Source organism: Dermacentor andersoni, chromosome 1 (assembly GCF_023375885.2).
Source record: "Dermacentor andersoni chromosome 1, qqDerAnde1_hic_scaffold, whole genome shotgun sequence".
Taxonomy (NCBI): domain Eukaryota; kingdom Metazoa; phylum Arthropoda; class Arachnida; order Ixodida; family Ixodidae; genus Dermacentor; species Dermacentor andersoni.
The window spans coordinates 270,905,024-270,925,844 of NC_092814.1; the positions used below are offsets into that span (position 1 = coordinate 270,905,024).

A 20,821-nucleotide genomic window follows, 5' to 3' on the forward strand; every position below is an offset into this window, starting at 1 on the left:
TAACTCCACTTGTTCTCTGACCACACGGGCTGCGTACGCGCCAACGTACACAGTTGCTGACACCTGTAGGCTTTGATATATAGGCAGTGCATTTTGCTTCATGCGGTCCGGCTCTTTTACAGCAATCGCTGTTAACTCCAAAGACTGCATGGGTAGTGAGGCTACTGGAGCTGGCAGCGCATCGACATGACCAAGCTCCTGCTTCTGCAAAACATTGCTGTTCTCCGAAGGAGTCGCAATTGCAGTTTTGTGGAGCTTTTTCAGCTCTGAAATGGCTGAATGCACGTCCAACTGGTCATCGCAACCAAGTGACCTTCTCAATGTCCCAAACAATCACTCGATAGGGTCACTGCTTAACTTTTGTGTTAGCACTAAGCAGAAATCCTGTGACCCAAGGAAGTAGTGTATGCACGCTACAGTGTAATATGTGGCGAGCAGCAATGCTTCGCAAATTTAATTTGTTAGGAACTGACAGGGTGAAGTAGAATTTTTCTTGAGCTCCTCGATGTACAATGGCAAAGTAAACTCCAACCATTCGAGAGGACTGTTATCAGCATCATCGTAGTGCCTAACATCGGCGCAGTTCTGGTGAATGTACTGATGTCTGTTGCTGGTGTTGTGTAGAAGAAACCATCGGTAAATGTTCATGAACAAAATTGATGGCCCTGCAGCAGCGAAGTAAGGGTGGCAGCCGTGACCTGCTTGCTCCTTCAGGAAATCAAGAGCTGATGTCAGATCTGGAGCCAGCACTTCAACAGCTCACTTCACATTAATTTATTTTATATTGCTTGAAAACACATTTCTCCTGCTCAAATTTCTCACAGGCTTTACTATCCACGCCTTCTACATCTTGTAGAGCTTCTTTAAATCAAATGATGAAATTTCATCATTCTTCCCAAAATCTCTTGTCAAAAAATAGGATCTTATGTTTTTCGATATTTGACACTAATCAAAGCTTAAAAACAGAAGTGTCACTGTCATTTGGATGTTCGATCCGGTACCTTAAGAAACCGCTACACAAGACTCATTGCACTTACATTAAAGTTGTGTTTGTCGGTTACCAAACAAACAACATTGAAACCTGTGTCTCCAACCTCCTTCATAACATAGCGAACCAGTTCTGACAGCTGGAGACCATTCAACCATTGGTAAAAGAAGTAAGAAACTGGTATTGTGTATGCTGTAGAAGGTCCATTGATCAAAAAACAAAGCAAGGAATTTGCCAGTACAGGCTCACTTGGACTTCATTCTACTTCATGTCCACTTGGCCAACAAAGCAGTCTCGCAAACTTATTATACTGTAGCTTTAGCTTAATCTTCATCTCGTCAACTATAAGAGAGCAGACCCTGGGACTGTGGTGCTTCAAGCTTATCACTCTCTGCCTTCAACCGTGCTTTTATCAAGTCATTGAAGCTGGCATTTCCACAACTGCTCTCTGTGAAGTTATGTAGTGTGTTTCTGCTGGGTAATTTAAGTAGCTTTTCTAGTCTAGCATGCTCGTAAGCTTTGCTTGAGAGATGTTGACGCACTATGCAGTGTCTCGCATCTTCTGTCCATGTTGGATTCTTGCGCTGAAAATTTAATTTTGTCTCGTAGGAAGACGTACGCGAGATCTTTTTGCTTTGCTTGCTCTCTGGCATAAGTGATGTCACTAAAATTGGAATCTTGCATAACTTTCTTTAGTTCCTTTTTATAGGTGTCTACTGTCTTATGGAGTCCTGTTCACTTCTTCAGGTCCCTGTGTTTTTGTCGTTATTTTGCCCTCTCTGTTGTAAGGAAGCTAACACGAGGAACATCAAATTGTGTATCCTGGTCTGCAACTATTGCACGGTGACGAAATAATTCCTTGTGTGGAGTGTGACTGCTCTGCAATGCTCAATCTTGTTCAACCTCAAGAGGTGGACTGCCTTCATTTCCACATGGTGGCTCTTCTGCTGACGTAGGCTCTTGAGAATCATTAGTTGGAAAGGTGCCCTTTCTACATTTCTTGGGAGGTTCGTTCTGGCTGTCCTGACTGGGAACACTTGACCTTTTTCTTATCTTTACAGAGTTTCTTTCCTTGAGTATTCGCGACTGCAGATAAGATGGCTGCTTAGGAAATATGGTTGGTAAAAGTACCTTTCTTGAGGCAACGCCGCTTGCCCTCTGTGAAGTCTGCCTCTTGGACATGCCGGCTGCATACTCTTGAATAATTCGACGTCGTGTTTGGTATCCAGTCATCCTTCCAGATTGCCTTAATCACTGTTCTCGGAGATTTTCATCCACAGTGATTTCATGGAAGGAGATGCCAGGTTTCTTGTCCCTTTAAGCTGATCGGCTGCACAGCATGTCGCGGTACGCCATTGCGTCCTGCAGGTAGAATAAAGGTCGAGTTAGAACCTCTTGCCAACACCCACTGTCATAAAGTATTTATACCTGCTGATCAAGATTTGCACTCAATATTCAATGAATAATAAAAAAAGACTAGTGCAAGCTGCTAGAAGCTATAGTTCACTAAAGTCAACCTTCAGCGAATAGTATTTACCGAGTGCTTACTAAGTAAACAAGACTGAACTTGGGAGCATGCGTGACCCGGTTCACATTCTACAGCAAAAGTGATACAAGAAATTAAAGCCAGGTCAAGGAAAGTCCGATGATAAATGAGTGGGATCAATTTCTTTAATACTATGCTTTGCTCAAAGATCACAGTGCTCACCTGCACACCATGACCCAGGCAACCCAGGCCCTCTACGGAAAAGCCGTGGGGAAAGTTCGGAGGGCATTTCCTTTCCTCCATGAGAGGGTGTTTAGCCCGCTGTTCACCTGTAGTCGGCTAAAAACACGAAATAAGAATGCTATAGGAAAGTTTTTGGTTAGGGGACGTATGCAGCTTGCGTACGCAAGGACTAGGGCCGATGGTAGTGTGAATGCGAAGACACAGACGTAGAGGTCTGTGCACGCGCGGTAATGTGGCCCCTAGTTCCTGTGTATGCAAGCCGCTTGTGTCCCCTAATCTAAAACTCTCTATTGTTGAATGCAACTTAAGTCTGCAGTGAAGCCCCACTCATGCCCTCATAACCGCCAGCTACTGTTCCTCCGTGAGGCTGCAAGTAGCTCGTACTTCGAACTTTCCCTGTTACCTAATTAAGGTGGTAACCACAAAAATTAAGTTATAAACGTGCAATTTTATGTTTCCACTCGTCTATTATAGTGGTACGGTGAAAGCCTAATTTATTGAATAGAAATAAAATGCTTGCTTCGCTGCAACTATTTATTGTCAAGTTTCACTTAAGTTGGCAGTAACGTTTTACGAGCAAAATGGGCTCAGCAGTGAAATGAACTGTACGGTGGACTTTTGAAGAGGGACATGCTCCAACTCAATACACTTTAGCCATGTCTGTTGCACACCTGATTGCTTCTGCTGATGAAAAGACTCTTCAAGGACAGCAGATGCTCCAGAGGTATCAAGTACGATGCTATTTTGAAAAGGTCGCATGGCTACGATTTTTTTGTTTCTGTGATTGGATGGCGGAGTAAGACAACCCCGCGTGGTCCAGGTACCTTGGTCGCCAACTGCTGCGTTTTTTAAGTTGTATCCTACTATAGACGCATAGAGTTGAAATTTGGGCTTGTTTCATGACCATTGGTTTGTATAGCGTAGAGGGAACGACCACAAAAAGGGCAAGACAAGGCGATGCACACAGCGCAAACTAAGCTCTCTTTGTCTCCGAGATGCGGTGGCACGTCGCCCAATCTCGGAGGCAACAGCACTAAAGTGGTTTCGTCGGAATCCGCCAGGAGCTGAGGCTTGAGTGTACACCTGTACACGTGTTGTGGTGTTAGCTGTGCCAGCTGGGGCCGTATGCTGAAACGATCCACTTCAGTGATACTATTGCCTTGTCGATAGTTCGCCGTCAGGTGCTCGCTGATTGGTTGTTTTAGCAAAATCGGATGAGCTAAGTCATCTTATTTTGCTTAACCAGCCAATCAGCGCGCCTGATGGCGAACTATCAAAGTGGATCGTTTCAGGATACGGTCCCCTGTGCACTCTAGTACGGTGGCATATAGCGCTACAATCAAAACCAAGGATCGAAACAGTTCAGTGATCGAAACACTTTAAACGAGTGTACTATACCATCTCCTGCTGTACGGATTTCACTTGCTGCTTTCTAGTCCTTTCATACTTTCGCTACTTTCACTTCACCACTGCATGCCAGTTCGGCTGGGTTAGAATTCCATGCTGCCTTTTCATCGATATGAGGGTTGTGTCTGTTTTTCCTTATAGGCATTTTTGGCTATAGAGCTTCCTACAGAAATTTTGTAGGAGACTGTTGTGGGCTACCGCTTTGGTTGGCAGTGACAAGCAGCGAAGACAAAGTTGAAAGAACAGCAAAATTTTATCTAAGGAAGCTCCAGATGACCTTTTAGCTATTATAAATCACTCAGTTAGATTTTCATAGATTTCGTCTGCATGGAAAATTGCTGAAATAATTCTAGTTAAAAATCATGGGGAAAGATATACAATTAGTAACATTAGACCAATCGCGCTAACCTCAAATTTCGTGAAATTAATTGAAAGAATACTATATGCCCGTATGCTAATGTTTGTAGACATCAAAGACTTGCTTTATTCCTGCCAAATTTGATTCCAACCATCATGTTCAATTTGGTATGCTCACTTGGACTTGGAGAGTAGAATAAAATTAGCACGGTGCCAAAGACAGATGGGTGCTATTGTAACACTAGACATCTCCAAAGCCTATGACAGTGTAGAATATGTAATTTTATTGGATATATTACTAAATCTAGAGTTTCCAAATTACCTTGTAAACTGGTTAGGTGAATTCTTAAATGGGTGGAAATTCTACTGCTCTCTAAGAGGCTTTTCTTCAAGCATACATAATCAATCACGAGATGTTCCTCGAGAAGCTGTCATTTCTCCATTATTATTTAACATTCTGATAAGTTCCGTTCCTCGGCATCCAGATGTACAAACATATGTACACGCAGACGACATTGCTTTCTATGCATCAGACAGCGATATTCACTCCCTACATTATCGACTACAGAACTATCTCTATGCCATAAAAAGCTAGTTAAACAAGATTCGCCCTTCGCTTAAGGTGAATAAATGCTCAATATTGGTTTACCCCCTTAACAATCCCATTAATATATCGCTATCCTACAGTCTCGAGACTATACCTCAAGTGGAGTCGATGAAGTACTTAGGTGTAGTCTGACGGCTCCCTCAGTTGGCTTGGCTATATTGACCACATAGTTAAAAAAGGAATGAGAGCAGTTGGATGCTACGTAAGCTATGCAACAGTCGGTCGGGGATGTGGAGAGACGCACTACTAATGATTTATAAAATGCATGTGCGGCGCATTTTAGAATTTGGATGTGTGCTCATTTCTGGTGCGCTAGCTTATAATTTACGCCCCTTTGTTCTCATTGAGCAGGAAGCCCTGTGATTGTGCTGCGGATTACCGAAATTTGTGGCTAATAATGTATTATATCAAGAAGTCGGGTTGCCCTCAATATTGTGCAGATTTCGGTTGCTGACAGTGCAAACATTCTTAAATATGTACGAATCCTCTACTAGAAGATTGAGAAACATATTCATTTCCCAGCCTGCATCATTTTTTTAAGTACACTGGCCCCGGTTTCCTACACCACAGATAGTCTTTGTACAAACATTGATTAACCCCTTAACTGTACATATTTGGGATGCGTCACCCATTTGTGATGTGCGAAAGAGTCTACAAATAATCTATGATGACATCTACCCAAATAATGCAAAATTTCTGTCTCAAAATATATTAAATGGACTATTGCAAGATCATTTATTGAGTTTAGGTATAAATACAGTCATCGCAACAGATGCCTCGCAGTGTGGAGAAAAATCTGGGATTAGCATTTTTGGTCCTGCTCTAGACTGGTCATTCTCAATTAGGATTCCGGACTACTTATCCATATTTCAGGCTGAATTTCTAGCTGTAGTATTAGCCTTACATAAGCTAAATTCATCCATGTCGACGGTAGTGATAATAACGGATCTTTCTGTACATTGCTCACAACAAATAGTGGGGCTAGCCTTTTACGTACACTTAATTTTGTGGTGCCTGACCACATAAATTTAATTAGATTACTTTGGGTGCCTGGTCATAGGGGATTATACATTAACGAAATGGCTGACAGTCTTGCGAGAGCGGCCCTCAATGGCCCTGTACTATCATTACTTCCGGCATCAGCTTACCTAACTTCTACTAGATACAGGAGATATGCAATTGCTCTAGACTTTTTGAATCCAGCGATAGGAAATTTTTCAGGGTATTGACACCTCCTATTCCCTTGGCACAAAAATTCCTTTCACACCAGAAAAACTGAAGTAATGTTTACCCAGTTACGCTGTCGAACACCGTTATTAAACTTTTATCGTCACAGGGCTGGTCTGGCACGCTCCCCTCTGTGCTCATTCTGTGCAGTAGATGAAACCATAGATCATTTTTTCTTATTTTGCTGCCGTTTTTGTGCTTTAAGGAAAAACATCTTAGAACCAACGTTCATGCAACTTGGCTTAAATTTCTACATTTTAAATATCCTTTCTCTAGAAGCCTCCTCTCTTGGCAACTACCACAGGGATGTCTGCTCAGCCGTGGAGGAATTCATAGTTGTTTCAAGACATTTTGCTTAGGTTCTTCAAACATTATTTTTATCCGTTTCCACATGACACTTTAACCAGTTTTTGTACCACCAAAATCTTCCTAATACCATCCAAATCTTGGCCAATCCCCCGCAGTGGGTACACGCCATAAAAGAAGGAAATCCAATCCAACAGCTAAATGCCTGTGTGCACATGCACGTGCACACGGGCATCTGCTTCTTCTTTACTGCGGCTCGTGCCTTTTCGAATGTGTGTTTCTGTGGAAGGTCACTCTACGTATTTCTTCTGGCCACTATTTCATCTCTCGGGCAGTCGATTGCAGTTTCTTTTCTGAACGACTGCTTCTGTAGAATTCTCCGCTTTGGATTTGTTTCCCCAAGAAGTGAAGTGGCAAGTGCTTACAAGTATTGGCATCTGGACTGTCGAACGCATTTGACGGGCTAGCTCCCTGCAAGTCACCCACGTGTAACGTTCGTGGACCATGGTAATATGAAAGCCTACTCATTGTAAGGCTTGGAGACCATGCATCAACACGCAAGAGAAGATACACAGACCTTTCCACCAACTTGAAGAAGAAAATCTTCCCACCTACGACTTCCATTCCCCAGACCTACCGAGAGATCTACCAAACAAGCACAAAACAGCAGATCTCGTGTGGACAGCCTAAGTCAACCTGCAGATGTCCTACATTGCCGTCACAAACTAAACTCATCGCTTATTGCACCTTCATTCTTTAAGACCACATGCGCAGGCACACCACGAAGCCCTAACAAGAGCACTGTAAAAGGAAGCCTGGCTGGGACTGTGTCTGCAATGGTGCTACAGTCTTCGACAGACAATGATCACTAGCTGTCAGAAACCAAACAAGACAGTTGGTGAGACATGGAGAACAGTTCTCACATAAGAATCTTCAAGACGACAGTGGGAAGGGCTAGAAATTATTTTCATAACAACCATAGCGAGGGAAACGCGCACAGAAAACAGTGGACATAATCAAAGACAGTGAGCCTTACTAGTGAGAGAAGGCTGAAGATGGCGCCGCATTGAGACCATCAGTAGCAAACACAACCAAGTATAGTGCCCAGAGTGATACAAAAGGATCATATGCAATACCAGTGATGGTACGTACTGCAGCAATGGAGTCAACTGTATCTTCAATAGCCAAGCCTGTGAAAGAATCATGTCAGACTGAGACTTACTTATTCAAGCAGTCTATTCCTCATTGCATCGACCCACTGTCCTCAGCAGCACTAGTATCAGCAAGCAGGCTACCAAGTCCTGCAGCAGCCCTGACAGATGAACACAACTCAATGACTTCAGAGCAAAATCATTTGATCAAACAAGGCAAGCTGCAGTTTGATCTGTGAAGCCAGCCCATGGTTCCTGAACTAACTGAACTGCCTACGAAAAAGCAAGGAGAGATAAGATTGGTAGCAAGGTCTACAGTATCCTTTTCAACTACACCCAAGACTGCACTACAGAAGCCTTTAATTGAGCATGAACAATCAAGGCTTGATTCACTAAGGGAACAACTTTGTGTTGGACCCTTGAGCGAGTGCACAGAAAATAGACTGGTGGGAAGCATGTATACAAGTCCAGCTGCATATTTGCGTTAAACAGCAGAGTCTACCAAGCCTTCAAAAAAAGCTTTGGTGAAACCAGGCCAGCTCTGCTTTGATCCTTTCTGGCAACCCATTAACATTGACTTCCTTGAGAAGGCTGAAACAACAAACAAATTACCCAGCTGAGTGGCAGGCAGTGTAAGTGCTGAACGCTACATGGGGATGTCTACCAAGGTGTTATTTCAGCAGCCTACAAAGCCTACCACGCCTTCAACAAAATCTTTGGTGGAACCAAGCCAGCTGCACTTTGACCCTCTTCAGCAGCCCATTAACTTTGACTTCCTTGAGCTGCCTAAAATAGCAAAAGAACTACCCAGCAGAGCATCAGGCTGGGTAGCAGGAAAAGAATATGGGGGCATTTTTACAAAGACTGCGCTTCAGAAGACTATGAAGTCTGCCATGCCTTCAACAGAAACTTTGCTGGAACCAAGCCAGCCACGCTTCGACCCTTTACAGCAGCCCATTAACCTTGACTTCCTTGAGAAGCGTAACAACAAGTGAACTACTCAGCAGAGTGGCAAGCAGTATAAGTGCTGAACACTACTCAGGCACGTAGACCTACATTTTATTTCAGCAGTCTACAAAGTCTGCCGTGCCTTCAACAAAATGTTTGGTGGAAGCAAGGCAGCCGTGCTTTGACTCTTTTCGGCATCCCATTAACTTTGACTTTCTTGAGTTGCCTAAAACAGCAAAAGAACTACCTAGCAGAGCAGCAGGCTGGGTAACAGGTGAGCATATCTACCAAGACTTCGCTTCAGAAGGCTACAAAGTCTACAATGCCTTCAACAAAATCTTTAGTAGAACCAAGCCAGCCACGCTTGACCCTTTTGACAGCACATTAATCTTTACTTCCTTGAGCTGCCTAAAACAGCAAAAAACCTACCCAACAGAGCAGCAGGCTGGGTAGCAGGCAGAGAATATGAGGGCATGTCTACCAAGACTACACTTTAGAAGCCCACAAAGTGTACCACATCTTCAACAAAAACTTTGGTCGAACCAGCCCAGCCCCGCTTTCACCCTTTTCGGCAGCCCTTTATCTTGACTTCCTTCAGCTGCCCAAAGCACCAAAAGAACTACCCAGGAGTGCAGCAGGCTTAGTAACAGCTGTACATTATAGGGGCACATCTAAAGCATTTGACTGAAAAGCGTTTGACTGAAAGTGAACAGTCAAGGCTCAACACACTAAGGCAGGAAGTTTCTTTTGACCACCCGAAAGAGCGTGCAGAGAATAGAGTGGTGGGAAGTATGTCTGCAAGTGCAGCTATAACCTTGCATGCAGCAGTAAAGCCTACCTTGCCTCTAAGGCTTTGATGGCAGGCCATCCTCAATTTGACCATTTCTTGCAGCCCTTTCCTGCAAACATCATTCCACTGCCCACAACTTCTCAAGTAGCGATCAGCAAAACGCAGAATTCGTTGAATGGCTCATCCATGTCATGCATATAGCTTCAAGCCTTTGATAAAACCAGGCTATCCAAAGCTTTTTGTATTCCGACAGCCCATTTCTCAGGACTTTGATTCCGCTGTGCACAACTACTAATATGATGAGCAGCAGAGCAGAGCACCTATTCAGCTGTACAGCAGCCCAATTTTCTATTGCTTCATCTGAGAAGCCTTTGATTAAACCAGGCCAGCCAATGTTGAGACAGCTTCTTCCTGATCTCATTTCCTTGCCCGGATTAGCACAAGTACAAACTAACATACCACTGTGCCTCACAACAACCTTGATTATTGCACCTAAACTTGCCACGCATTTGGGACCAACTTCTTTGTTCGAACCAGTGCAGCAGCCTATGTTTGACTCATTCAGGCGGCCCTTCTTCCTGACCTCATGCATCTTACTACAGTGAAACAAGTAGCCACAACCACAGCCCCATGCCATGCTACACTGTCAAATGCTGGATTGAATCCTACCCTACGTCTTGAAAACTGGCCTCTTAGTGACTCAGGACAGTCACTAAAGGGCCCCTTTGGTTAGCCGATTTTTCCAGTCATTATTGTGCTGCCTACAAGACAATGAGCAAAATGAGAACAAGGTGAAAGCAGGAACCAATGTTTTGACAAGTGGACTTGTCTTCTTCAAGGCGGAGAAACGTCGAAACGTTGGCTCCTGCGTTCACCTTGTTCTCATTTTGCTTATCGTCTTGAATTTCCATCTCCCGCCTTCCCCCTGTTTGTGCTTCCTACAGTGACACATGTAGCCAGAGGCTGTGGGCCCCACAGCACCATTGATTACTGCTACTAAGTAAAGGAGCCTTGCTGAGACTCTGGGTTCTGTCAAGCAGAAACAGCCACATGTTGATATTTCGAAGCAGGCCCCTTGTTCTGGGCACTTCCCACCTGGTTTAGTCGAAGTAGCCATGAATTTGGCACCAACTGCAACCACCACCATCCTAACAAAGACAAGTGTCCCATCAAAATGTCAAGCTTTTGATGCACGTAAGACCAGCCAGGTTTTGTGATGTTGCAGCCACGCCTTGCTCTAGGCGTTATCCCGCTGCCTAAGACACTGGCACTGATAAGTGGGGCAGCGAACTCTGTGGCACAGTCATCAGCTTTGTGTAACTCAACTACTTCTTCATTAGCGAACGTTATGATAAAACCAAGCCTGCTACAGATTGATCCCATTCACCAGTGCATTACTGTTTCTTTTTCAATAAGTCCAGTATCAAAAGAAGCTATGAGCACGACTCAAAGCCCTGCAACAACCTCAGCTACAGCAAACCAGTCAAATGCACCTTTAAAAAGGCATTCCTTGAAAGCAGAGCAGCCTCAGTTTAACTCACTCAGGGAGCACATTCCTTGTTACATCGTCCCACTGACTGCTGTAACACAAATAGTGACAAACACTGCACCAATCCACTCAACATGCTCCAGTGCTGCAACAAAGTCAATGACAGCATCCAAAATGCAGCCTAGTAATGAATCAGGGCAAGTCCTCTTTAACCCGTTTACACAGCCTGTTCCTTTTCTCCTCATCCCTTTAACTGGAGCGATGCTTGCACCTACATGCATGGTGCCATGCACTAAAGCACCCTCTGCACCTGCAATCAATCAATCAATCAATCAATCAATCAATCAATCAATCAATCAATCAATCAATCAATCAATCAATCAATCAATCAATCAATCAATCTTTATTCAGAACATCTGGATGGTCTTCAGGGCTAACAGCCGCTCTAGGCAGCTTGACTGGGTCCCTGAAGACCGTTACATTGGCAGCATGCGAAGTTCCTTCTGCAATTTTAAAAATGCGGAAAATGAAGCAAATATGTTGCGATACAATGGATGTTGGTACTTATGAAGATAACAGATTTACAATATGAAGCACATCAAATGTTAACATAGTACAAATACATTGACCATTTTAATATACGTATTTTAAATGCACAATAAGTCTTTGTAGTTGAAAATGAGCAAGTTAAATTAACTATGAAGAATACAAGTATAGAAATTCAAGAGACATATAGCGAAATAGTTAATGAGAGAGACTAATACCTACTTAGGCAAACAAGGTAAGAGCAGTATATAAAATGAGGCATAAATGTGTCATTCCAGTAATCGCAACGTGAAAACTATATGGTTCACGACATGAATACAATGAAGTCAACTGTCCTCACAGAAGTTGCTACAAGCTCTGTTACAGGTCCCTCAATGTCCTGGACCACTGCAACGTCATGTATGCTTTTCCAAAGTAGTCCTATTGTTGAAGCTCGGCAAACCCAGTCAGATGCATTAAGACAGACCACTGCTACTGATTTGATCCTACCGACTGCAGCGACACAACTAGCCACAATTACTGTGACAAGCCATGCAGCACTCTTGTCTCCTGCAGCCAATTCAGTGACACCTTTGGAAAGATGGCCTGTTACTGAACCAAGCAAAACTCTTTCTGACACATATAGGCAGCCCATCTCTCTTGGCCACATCCTGTTGGCTATGGTGAAACAAGCAGTCGCGAGTACTGCACTATCATGAGTACAATGAGAACATTGTTTTCATGGTCCATTTACATAAATATTAAAACTTGGGGCAAAAAACTGCATGTAACCCTCAGTGACAGCAACAGGGTAGAGACTATTATAGTAATACCTCTTTGGCATTCCTGTACAGAATGCATTCTATTTATAGCACCTTGGCTTTGCAGAAATGCCAGAGGCATTACTTGGATTAAGGGAAGGATAGGGTTCTTAGTGAAAATGCCAATATGTGTTTTAGTCCAGTTAGATTTATTGCACGAATAAGAGCTTATATTCATCTGGTGCAATTTATTTCTTAGTTTCTTCTCGGTCTAATAGGATTCTCTTTGCTAACTTTTCGAAAAGACTAATAATAACACCTATACAGTAAGTTTTCATTTGCAGAACTCAGTTATTCCTGTATTTATTGCAAAGTGTTGTATTTTGTATTCTTTGTTAATCAATTTGAATCTCTTTACTAGCATTATTTTGTAACAGTTTCTCGTATGTATATTTTGATATGGGCCCCGTACTAGCCATTGGCTATGGGACCATACAGATTGTGCGTATCTCAATTGTATAATGTATGTCTGTGTAATAAAGAAATAAAGAAGGGTATGTGTTAGTTTACAGTTAATTCACATTATCTGCTCACCAGTTTCAAAGTTGTGAGAATCAGTTTGGAGTTAACTGACCATTTGCTCTGAATTCTGTCAAAAGCAGATCAAATGTGCAGTAATTTCAAGTATTAGTGCTTACCTAGTCTTATAGTGCTCGCTGATAGCTGTACTGATAAGAATAATTATTTGATCTATCGGCAATGTATTACAACTATTACAGATAAATTTGTTTGACTTTGTAAGTCCTAGCAGCAGGCTAATGAGTTCATGCACGTTTTTGTTGGAGATTGTATTGGAACTAAATGCTAATTGGTCCTAACTGTAAGTCGCTGGATGAGGACTACTGCAAAACAAAATGTTGAATTATAAATAGCATTATTCAAAATGTGAGTCTTCAAACAAGGTATTGCTTAGTTTGGCATGATCTGGGGAGAGTAGCATATAAGTTTTTAAAAAATCTGGCATAATATATACTTTTCTTGAACCACAGGCTCTACTTGTTCACATTAATTTTTTTGCATATGTAGCATGTGATCTGCTATATATATATGAATTGCAAATCCTACCCATATTCTCTCTTATATGGAACACCAATGTAGCAGAATATGGAATTATTAGCACTGTATATGCCTCACGAGTTCTTCTAATCTCATTAAGCCGAATGATATCCCAGGCAATGCCCAAGCTCAGTTATCTTCATTCGAGATAGTTCACATGTTGACCATTGCCAGGATCAATTTCCAGTAGCAGCCTATCTGGATTCAGAGATTCTTAGTGCCCTTTGCTACATTGCATGCCTGTCCACCTCCTTGGTCAGGTGCTCCATAGCTGCTGGGGCTGAATGCTTAACTGCAAGAATCATGAGGGAGGTTGTGGTAAAATACTACGCCATGTAGATTAATTCCTGTTCTGGCAAGGGAGTGTCTTTTTGAAATAACTTAAGTTTGGCCATGTTGGTGTTCCATTACTGCATCTAGTGCACAACACAGGACAAGGACAGAGTAAAAACTGATGAAGACAGGTGCTAACTACCAACACATTTATTTTCAGACATGTCACACTCGTATATATGGCATTTTAGTAACAGCCTGTGCAACTCCATTTGTAACATTTTGACGTCACAATGATGATCAGTGCAAAAAGCAGAGTAATACCTACAAGATTATGAGATGCTTGGGTTGCCCTTTTCGTTGAGTTGTTCAAGTCTTGAGATTACGATAATTTCAGTAGGCGTTGATGCGGTATCATGAGTTAAGCTTCCCAAGTTGAAAATGCCCCTAATGCATGTGCAATTTTCTTTGGGATAATAGCCTAGATATCATTCCTGCAGACAAAAAAGGGGTTTGTGGTCTGCCCACATGAACTTTTGAAAGAGAAGTCCAGTGCAGCATCAATTAACTCAAGTTACACAAGGTAAATAAATCGAGGTACATAAATAATCAACATAATTTGTAGTTCTATTAATAGAGAAAGAAATGAAACAATGCTCGATAATGAACACATGAGAAACACGTTAAAGCACTCAAAGTAAGACATCGTGTATTTTTTGGGTTTTATTTTTTTGTAATGGTTGTTTCACTTATGGAAGCAATAACAGTACAGAGTAGATGATTGCGCTCTTCGGATGTTTACGGAATAAATGAATACAAGAAGGTGACAGTTCGGCATGACGTACCGAGTCCCAACTTTGTGTTGATGATCAAGCTGAGATTATATGCAGTGGGGTTGTGAAAGAAGCTCATTCAGTATGATGATATATTTTGTGAGAGAGAGAGATGCATGGTGGTACACGAAGTATTGGAACTGTAGGTTGGACTTCATTGTGGTGATGCTGGCGGTCATGTTACAGTTCGAGAACGTAAATCGTGTGCGATTGTTTTGCACGATTTCTATTGAATAAATTAAAAATATCCTGATTAGCGTCCCAAACTCAGTTAGCGTATTCGAGTTTAGCTCGGATTAGTGTTTTGTTGAGCACCAGCTTGAAAGACTCGGAGGTGAACACGACTGAAAAAAACTCACTGATGATTACACGAGAACGCCACATGAGAACGAGTGGCTTGCACGGAGCGCATTCTCTAGTGGCGGCGGCGGTGCAGGCGAAGCAGCGCATGCACAGTGGATCCGAAACCCACGCCAGCGCTTTGTTTCCATATGTGGTACCGGTGGATGCGCTTGCCGCATGATTTAGTAATGACGTCATCGGTGACCGGGTGACGGTGTGTGCTACTATGGTGTCATCTCGTAGCGGACTTGGATCAGGCTCTGCGATCCGCTTGTTCTGCCTCAGTATTCGTGTAGCACTGAATTATACCGCTACTCGTGTCCTTGTGCACAGCACGCAAAATCGTGCGCTGCGTGAAACGATAACAGCTCGCGCGCAACGCCTCCAGCGGATAAACCAGCGGAAGTGCACATCGTCGAAAAAGAAGAAAGAAAGAAAGCCAGGAGAAAAAGAAAGTGAAGGCGGTGCCCGTAACGTATGTGACACGCGATCCGCGCGATTCTCGAGGTCCGGCATGGGAGAACGCAGGGAAGAAATTTCGCTTGCGAAGGCTAGACGGGGCGAGTGGAGAGGAAGCCTTGCCATGCAGTGGAGCCCGCCTGCTGAAAACATGGGTTCGGGGCACTGAAATATTTCTGGCTATGAATGAGCCGATTTGAAAATCTTGCGGCAGAAAGCTCCCTAGAGGACACGTAACTACTAGCGTATAACTAAAATTTGCTATGGGGCCTGGTGAGGGGCCCTTTAAAGGGACACTAAAGGCAAATACCAAGTCGACGTGGACTGTCTAAATACCATTCCAGAAACCTCGCAATGCTTGTTTTGTGCCAACAAAAGACTTGGTTACGAGAAAATTGCATATGAATAGTCCGAATACCTTTTTCGAAATTGAAATCTTCCGCCACAAAACTGGGGGAGTGATGAATGACTTTGAATACGCCATTACCACCCTCTGCTGCCGTCGGTGAGTAAAACTAGCGCGTACTTTAGTAAAACGGCGCATCGACAGACGGCGGTACCGAGTCAAGACAGAGCGGTGGATTTGCCGCTGCAGCTGCTTTTTGGTCAACTGGCGTAGACCGTTCGGGCATCCCGTGAGATTACGCGCGAGTTGAATGCATGTAATCTACTTGCAGCTTTTGCGAGTTTTTCAAGCCAGCAAAACCAGCGCGGCACTACGCGATCAGGAAAGTACTGAAACGGGAAAGCGTGGGCAGCGCACAGTAGAGCGAAAACGAAACCTTTCGGCCGCTTGCGTCGTTGTGAACGGTAATTTCAATGAGTTCTTTTTCCTAAAAAATGAAATAGAACTGGACAAGTAGAATTTTATTTCATCTTATAATACAATACAAGGATGTTTTTTTTGCAACGAGTAGTTGAGTACTAGTGACAGAATTTAACTGAGGAGTGCTTTCGTCATCGGCCAAGTGCATGAATGTCCTGGGGAAGTCTCTAATCATGTCTTGCATTTACCTCAATCTCAACTATTAACGCTCTGTTCACGATAATATTGACGCCTTAGAGATTCTAGAGCACTGATCTATCGCTTTAGCTTGACTTAGTATTTGTCTTTAGTGTCCCTTTAAGTTCTCTAGGGCCAAGGCTTATGAAGCAAACACAACTTTCGAAACAATATCAAACTCAAACTGTATATCCACCCTCCAGTAGTTGCTCGGCTGACGTATGCATGGTACTCTCCTAGGCCAAGTAGTCGTAAGAATGGAAGTTTTTTACGCGACCGCTCGGGTGCTTGATCACGCACTTGCTCGACCAAGTGGAAATTTAGAGACGAGAGGGCATCTCGCTTCCGCAGCACCTATGGCACAGGTGGCCTAGGTTTCCCTTTTTTTTTTCTTTGCAAGCGACTGAGAGACTGCGCATCGTGCTAGCCACGAGGATTTTTTAGAGCGCAGCTCTTAGGTGCCCGTTCCTTCGTTGAGCGTCGGCGTCCCTCGTAACCGAGCGAACGAGCGCAGCGAAGGATGAAAGAGCCAACGCAAGCGCCGCGGGAGATGAAAGACGGTGAGAGCGAAGACGGGGCCAGGAAGAAAGCGGAGGCGTGTGCAGCGGAAGCATGAGGAGGAGAGCGGAGGAGGAGAGTATGGTGAAAGGAGGAGGAAGAGAGTGCCGCACGAGACCTGCTCAACGGCGGCAACGAGGATCGAATGTGGCGAGCATAGAGTGATTAGCGGCGAGAACTTGAAGTGGCGCCCTCTCGCGAGTGACGTCACGGCCAGGACGCCGCTCGTTCTGGCTTGCTTGGCTGCCGCGCGCGCTGGTTTCCTACGTGGATGCTTGGGGTACTGGGGTCTCGAGCCGTACTTACAGAAGAATATTTCGGATAATTTCTGCTGCAATGCCTGAACCGCAGTTTCTTCTTCAAAACTGCGTGAGTCATGAAAATTTGCGACTTGGATATCGCAAGCTATGTAGCGCTGAAGGGGTCTACTGGTCTTTCAATGCATATATGCGCCGTGTCTGTCCATAAATGTCGCTTAAAAAGAATGTCTGAAAGTTCAACACGCGATTAGTATGATGCTCCTCTAAACACTTAACATTCTCTTAGTGCTTAGCTATGAGAGACATCGCATTTTACATGGAAGAAAAACCTTGACATTTGGTGTCAACATTATAAATCCGTGTTATAAGGACTGCCCAAGGAAGTTTTCATCATGATCCTTATTACTCTGGTGAGTTGTTTTAGTCAAATGTGGCAACTATATTAAGGCCTACAAGGAAGAGTCAGGCGCGCATTTTGCGTGAAAAGGTTTGGTATATATATTTTCTTTCACCGTTCTCTGAAACCCAGAAATGCATTGGCTGTTAATACGACGGCGCATCATGTATAGTATATAGTATATATACATGTATACTTCACGAATGCTGTAACAGCAATCACACGAAATAAAATTTCGTGGTTACGATCGAGAACCATGCAATCAACTGCAAGCTATGAAATGTGTCATAGTGGCCCTCACTAGCTTTTATCGACGATATGGCACACCCCTCCCGCAACGGAAGCATAAGGCAGGTTGCGAACGTAGTTCCCGCGCCTACTACGGCGCCCCTCGCGGCGGCGAGCGCGGAACCGGCAGGATACGACCGGCCCGCTTGCGTTCGGAAAGCCTGTATGTGCACTGTTTCGCGCGTAGCTGTTGCCTTTTCTGAGCAATGCCTAAGTGTAACCCGAGCTGTTGAGTAGTGGGCTGCAACAGCACGTACACCAACTCACGAGGAACCATGTTTTACAGGTTTCCAAGCCGACCGTATGAAGCAGAACGGCGTCAACACTGGATAGCGCTCGTCCGACGGCATAAGCTGTTTTATGTTCCGGCGTTATGCCAAGTGCGTTATAACGCTGCATTCTTTGCTTTTACAGCAATGATGGCAGCAACGGGACACCTGCAGTCAGTGGCGTAGCTAGGTCGTCTGGCACCCGGGGCCCTTAGGTCTTCTGCCCCCCCCCCCTTCCCCCGGGTTTATTCGAGGAAGGCGAGGATATCAACAATTTCCGTGTGTCTCCAGACGTATATGACACCCCCCCCCCCCCCGTTGCTACGCCACTGCCTGCACTGCGTACCAGGATATGCAGCAAACAAAGTAGTTTGTTCCCACACCGTACCGCAGTAAAGCTGTGGAACTCTTTCCCAATCCTCTCCCATTCAAACAGCGCTAGGGCTTGCTGAGAGATGTGATCAGGGGTTGCAGCCGGCTGAGCTGGCATACACCCTTCTGCGCCCAGCATATCAACGAAGGGGCAGTTGAGATCACCAAAATTGTTGACAACGTGGTTTATTGGAACCTCCTTTGCACGCACTGAAAAATCGCAACATAAAAGTATCGCACTTCCAGTAACTTGAGCGAAAATATTTTCCCAGCGTAGTCTAACACAACTGGTAAGTTCATCCCCTTTTTTTGTGTTTGGGGAGAGCAGCGTTAGAATACCTCTGGTAGGTATTACGAGTCGTTCGTACGCCCCACGTTCTTGGATGAGATGTTTTGGATTCGTATTTGCCGTCCTGTATGTACAGGGAAACTACCGCGGCGTCCTTGCACTTCCCAGCGATGCCAGCACGGCAATCGCAGCTCCCCGCTAGGTTTTGTCTGCTGTCGCCGATCTTCAAGAATCAATGTCGCCTATAATTTCATGCGTCCACACCGTAGATAACGAAGTAACTTACGCTGAGCTTCACGCGTCTCGCTGGTGCATTATTTCTTGTTTGCGGAATAAACCTAGCAGTCACTTCCGATCAGTGCGAGTCCAACACTTCCCTCACGTCGTAGACGTGCCGCACTTCAAATAGACGACTTCCTTTCTCTAAATTCTTTTCACGAAGCAAGCTATGAAGATCCTGAATTCCCGAAACCCGGTTAAAATTAATATCGGCACGCTGTTTCGCGCCATCGCTACCGTTTGACAGGACGCCAAACACGCAGCGCGGGCTGCTGACGCCGTGAGTAATCCTACCACATTCGCGCAACTATTCGTTAGATGACGCTAGGGGTCGGAAAGACAGGGCGCCGCCTAGCACTTGCAACGTGCCCATGGCGAAGCACACATTGTTCGCGAAACCCAACAGTTCACTACAACTTCGAATTGAAACAATGAAGCAACTCTTTACAGCACCAATTACAATGCCTATAGCATAATCGAGGCACGACAGCGCAGCTTAGGCTGCTTTGAAATAGAAAATTCGAACACATTCTGCCTCACCATGTATCGATCCTGCGTTGTTTGATTATACAAACTGAAAACTGTTCGCTTCGTCAGTACATAAAAGAGAACCTCGCATACCCGCCTCAAAAAGAAGACACCATAAGCCTCACACGAATCCACTTGACTTTTTACCTCCACTGGGGAACAATATCTTCAATATGTGCCACACTACTAATGAATGAGGCTTCGACTTCTTGATGACTGCCCAAAGAGCATATTTCACTCACATATTTGGTTCGAGCAGCCTGTGTCAGTTCTCCAAACAGATTCATCATGTGTGTTTCTCAAGCAAGAATCACCAGTAATGCTCAAGTGAGTTGAACATGTAGCACGGAATAAATATTGGTACATTCCTTTCCGTGTGCTGCAAACAGCTGTAAGCCTCAATCAGCTTTACTTCAAATTACCGCCACTTGAATTTAACCGGTGAAAAACGGCCTAATTTTGAGAAGGAGATAAAAACTCAAGCGGTGCTGGCAGAATCTAAACTGCAGTGTTAAGTCCTCGTGTTACTGTCGAGTGCTTCTGTGAAGAATTAATAAAAAAAAAATTGATATTATATCGTGAACTCCTCGTCGTGAGCAAAAATGTTTTAGCTGGTTAAAATCAAGATAAGTGTTGTAGAAGTTGAAGCGTTAGCCAGCGTTTAATTGTGACACGCATGTTGCATCATGGTGGTTATGGAATCCGAATTGGATTCTTATGTGCTGTGCTTTTTCGTATATGCTGTTATTGTTCACGTGAGCTACCGCTGCAAAGTGTAGATCCGCGCATGAAAAACCCGTAAAGGGCTGGTCTGAGCTCCCTCGGGTGACACTATAGTGTTGCCTTTGAGAAATATATTGCCTGGGAAATAAGCTACTTGATTACATTTTCGCGAACGAAGACGCCGTAAAATATATATTTGAGAGGCCCGTCATAAGTATACAAGCATAGGGAACGAGCAAGCGGCGCTCGCAGCGCCCCTCTAGGTCGTTCTCGGGGCTAATAGTGAGAAACTATGGCGGCGAGCGCTGGCGTGGGTAGGGCACGACCTACTGTACAGTAGGTCGTGGGGTAGGGTAGCGTGGGCTTCGGGCACACTGCGCATGCGCTGCTTCACCTGCGCCGCCGCTGCCAGAGAATGCGCTCCGCGCGCGCCGTGTAGAGCGACTATATGGTGCTTGAATGGTATCTCCCTTGCCGAGACCACTCAGGCACACTAGCGCCACGGGTTCCCGTGTTCACGCTTTTTTTCGTAACAATGAGTGACGCA

General features: G+C 44.3%; 1 long non-coding RNA gene across 1 annotated transcript in view; it reads right to left on the minus strand.

Annotated features, from left to right (window-relative positions):
* LOC129380913 (uncharacterized) overlaps positions 1-20,821 on the minus strand; it is a 58,426-nt gene that overhangs the window by 7,516 nt on the left and 30,089 nt on the right. Inside the window, exon 2 of the long non-coding RNA XR_008609113.2 lies at positions 2,120-2,350. This is a non-coding gene — a long non-coding RNA (uncharacterized lncRNA). The remainder of the gene's footprint in view (positions 1-2,119; positions 2,351-20,821) is intronic.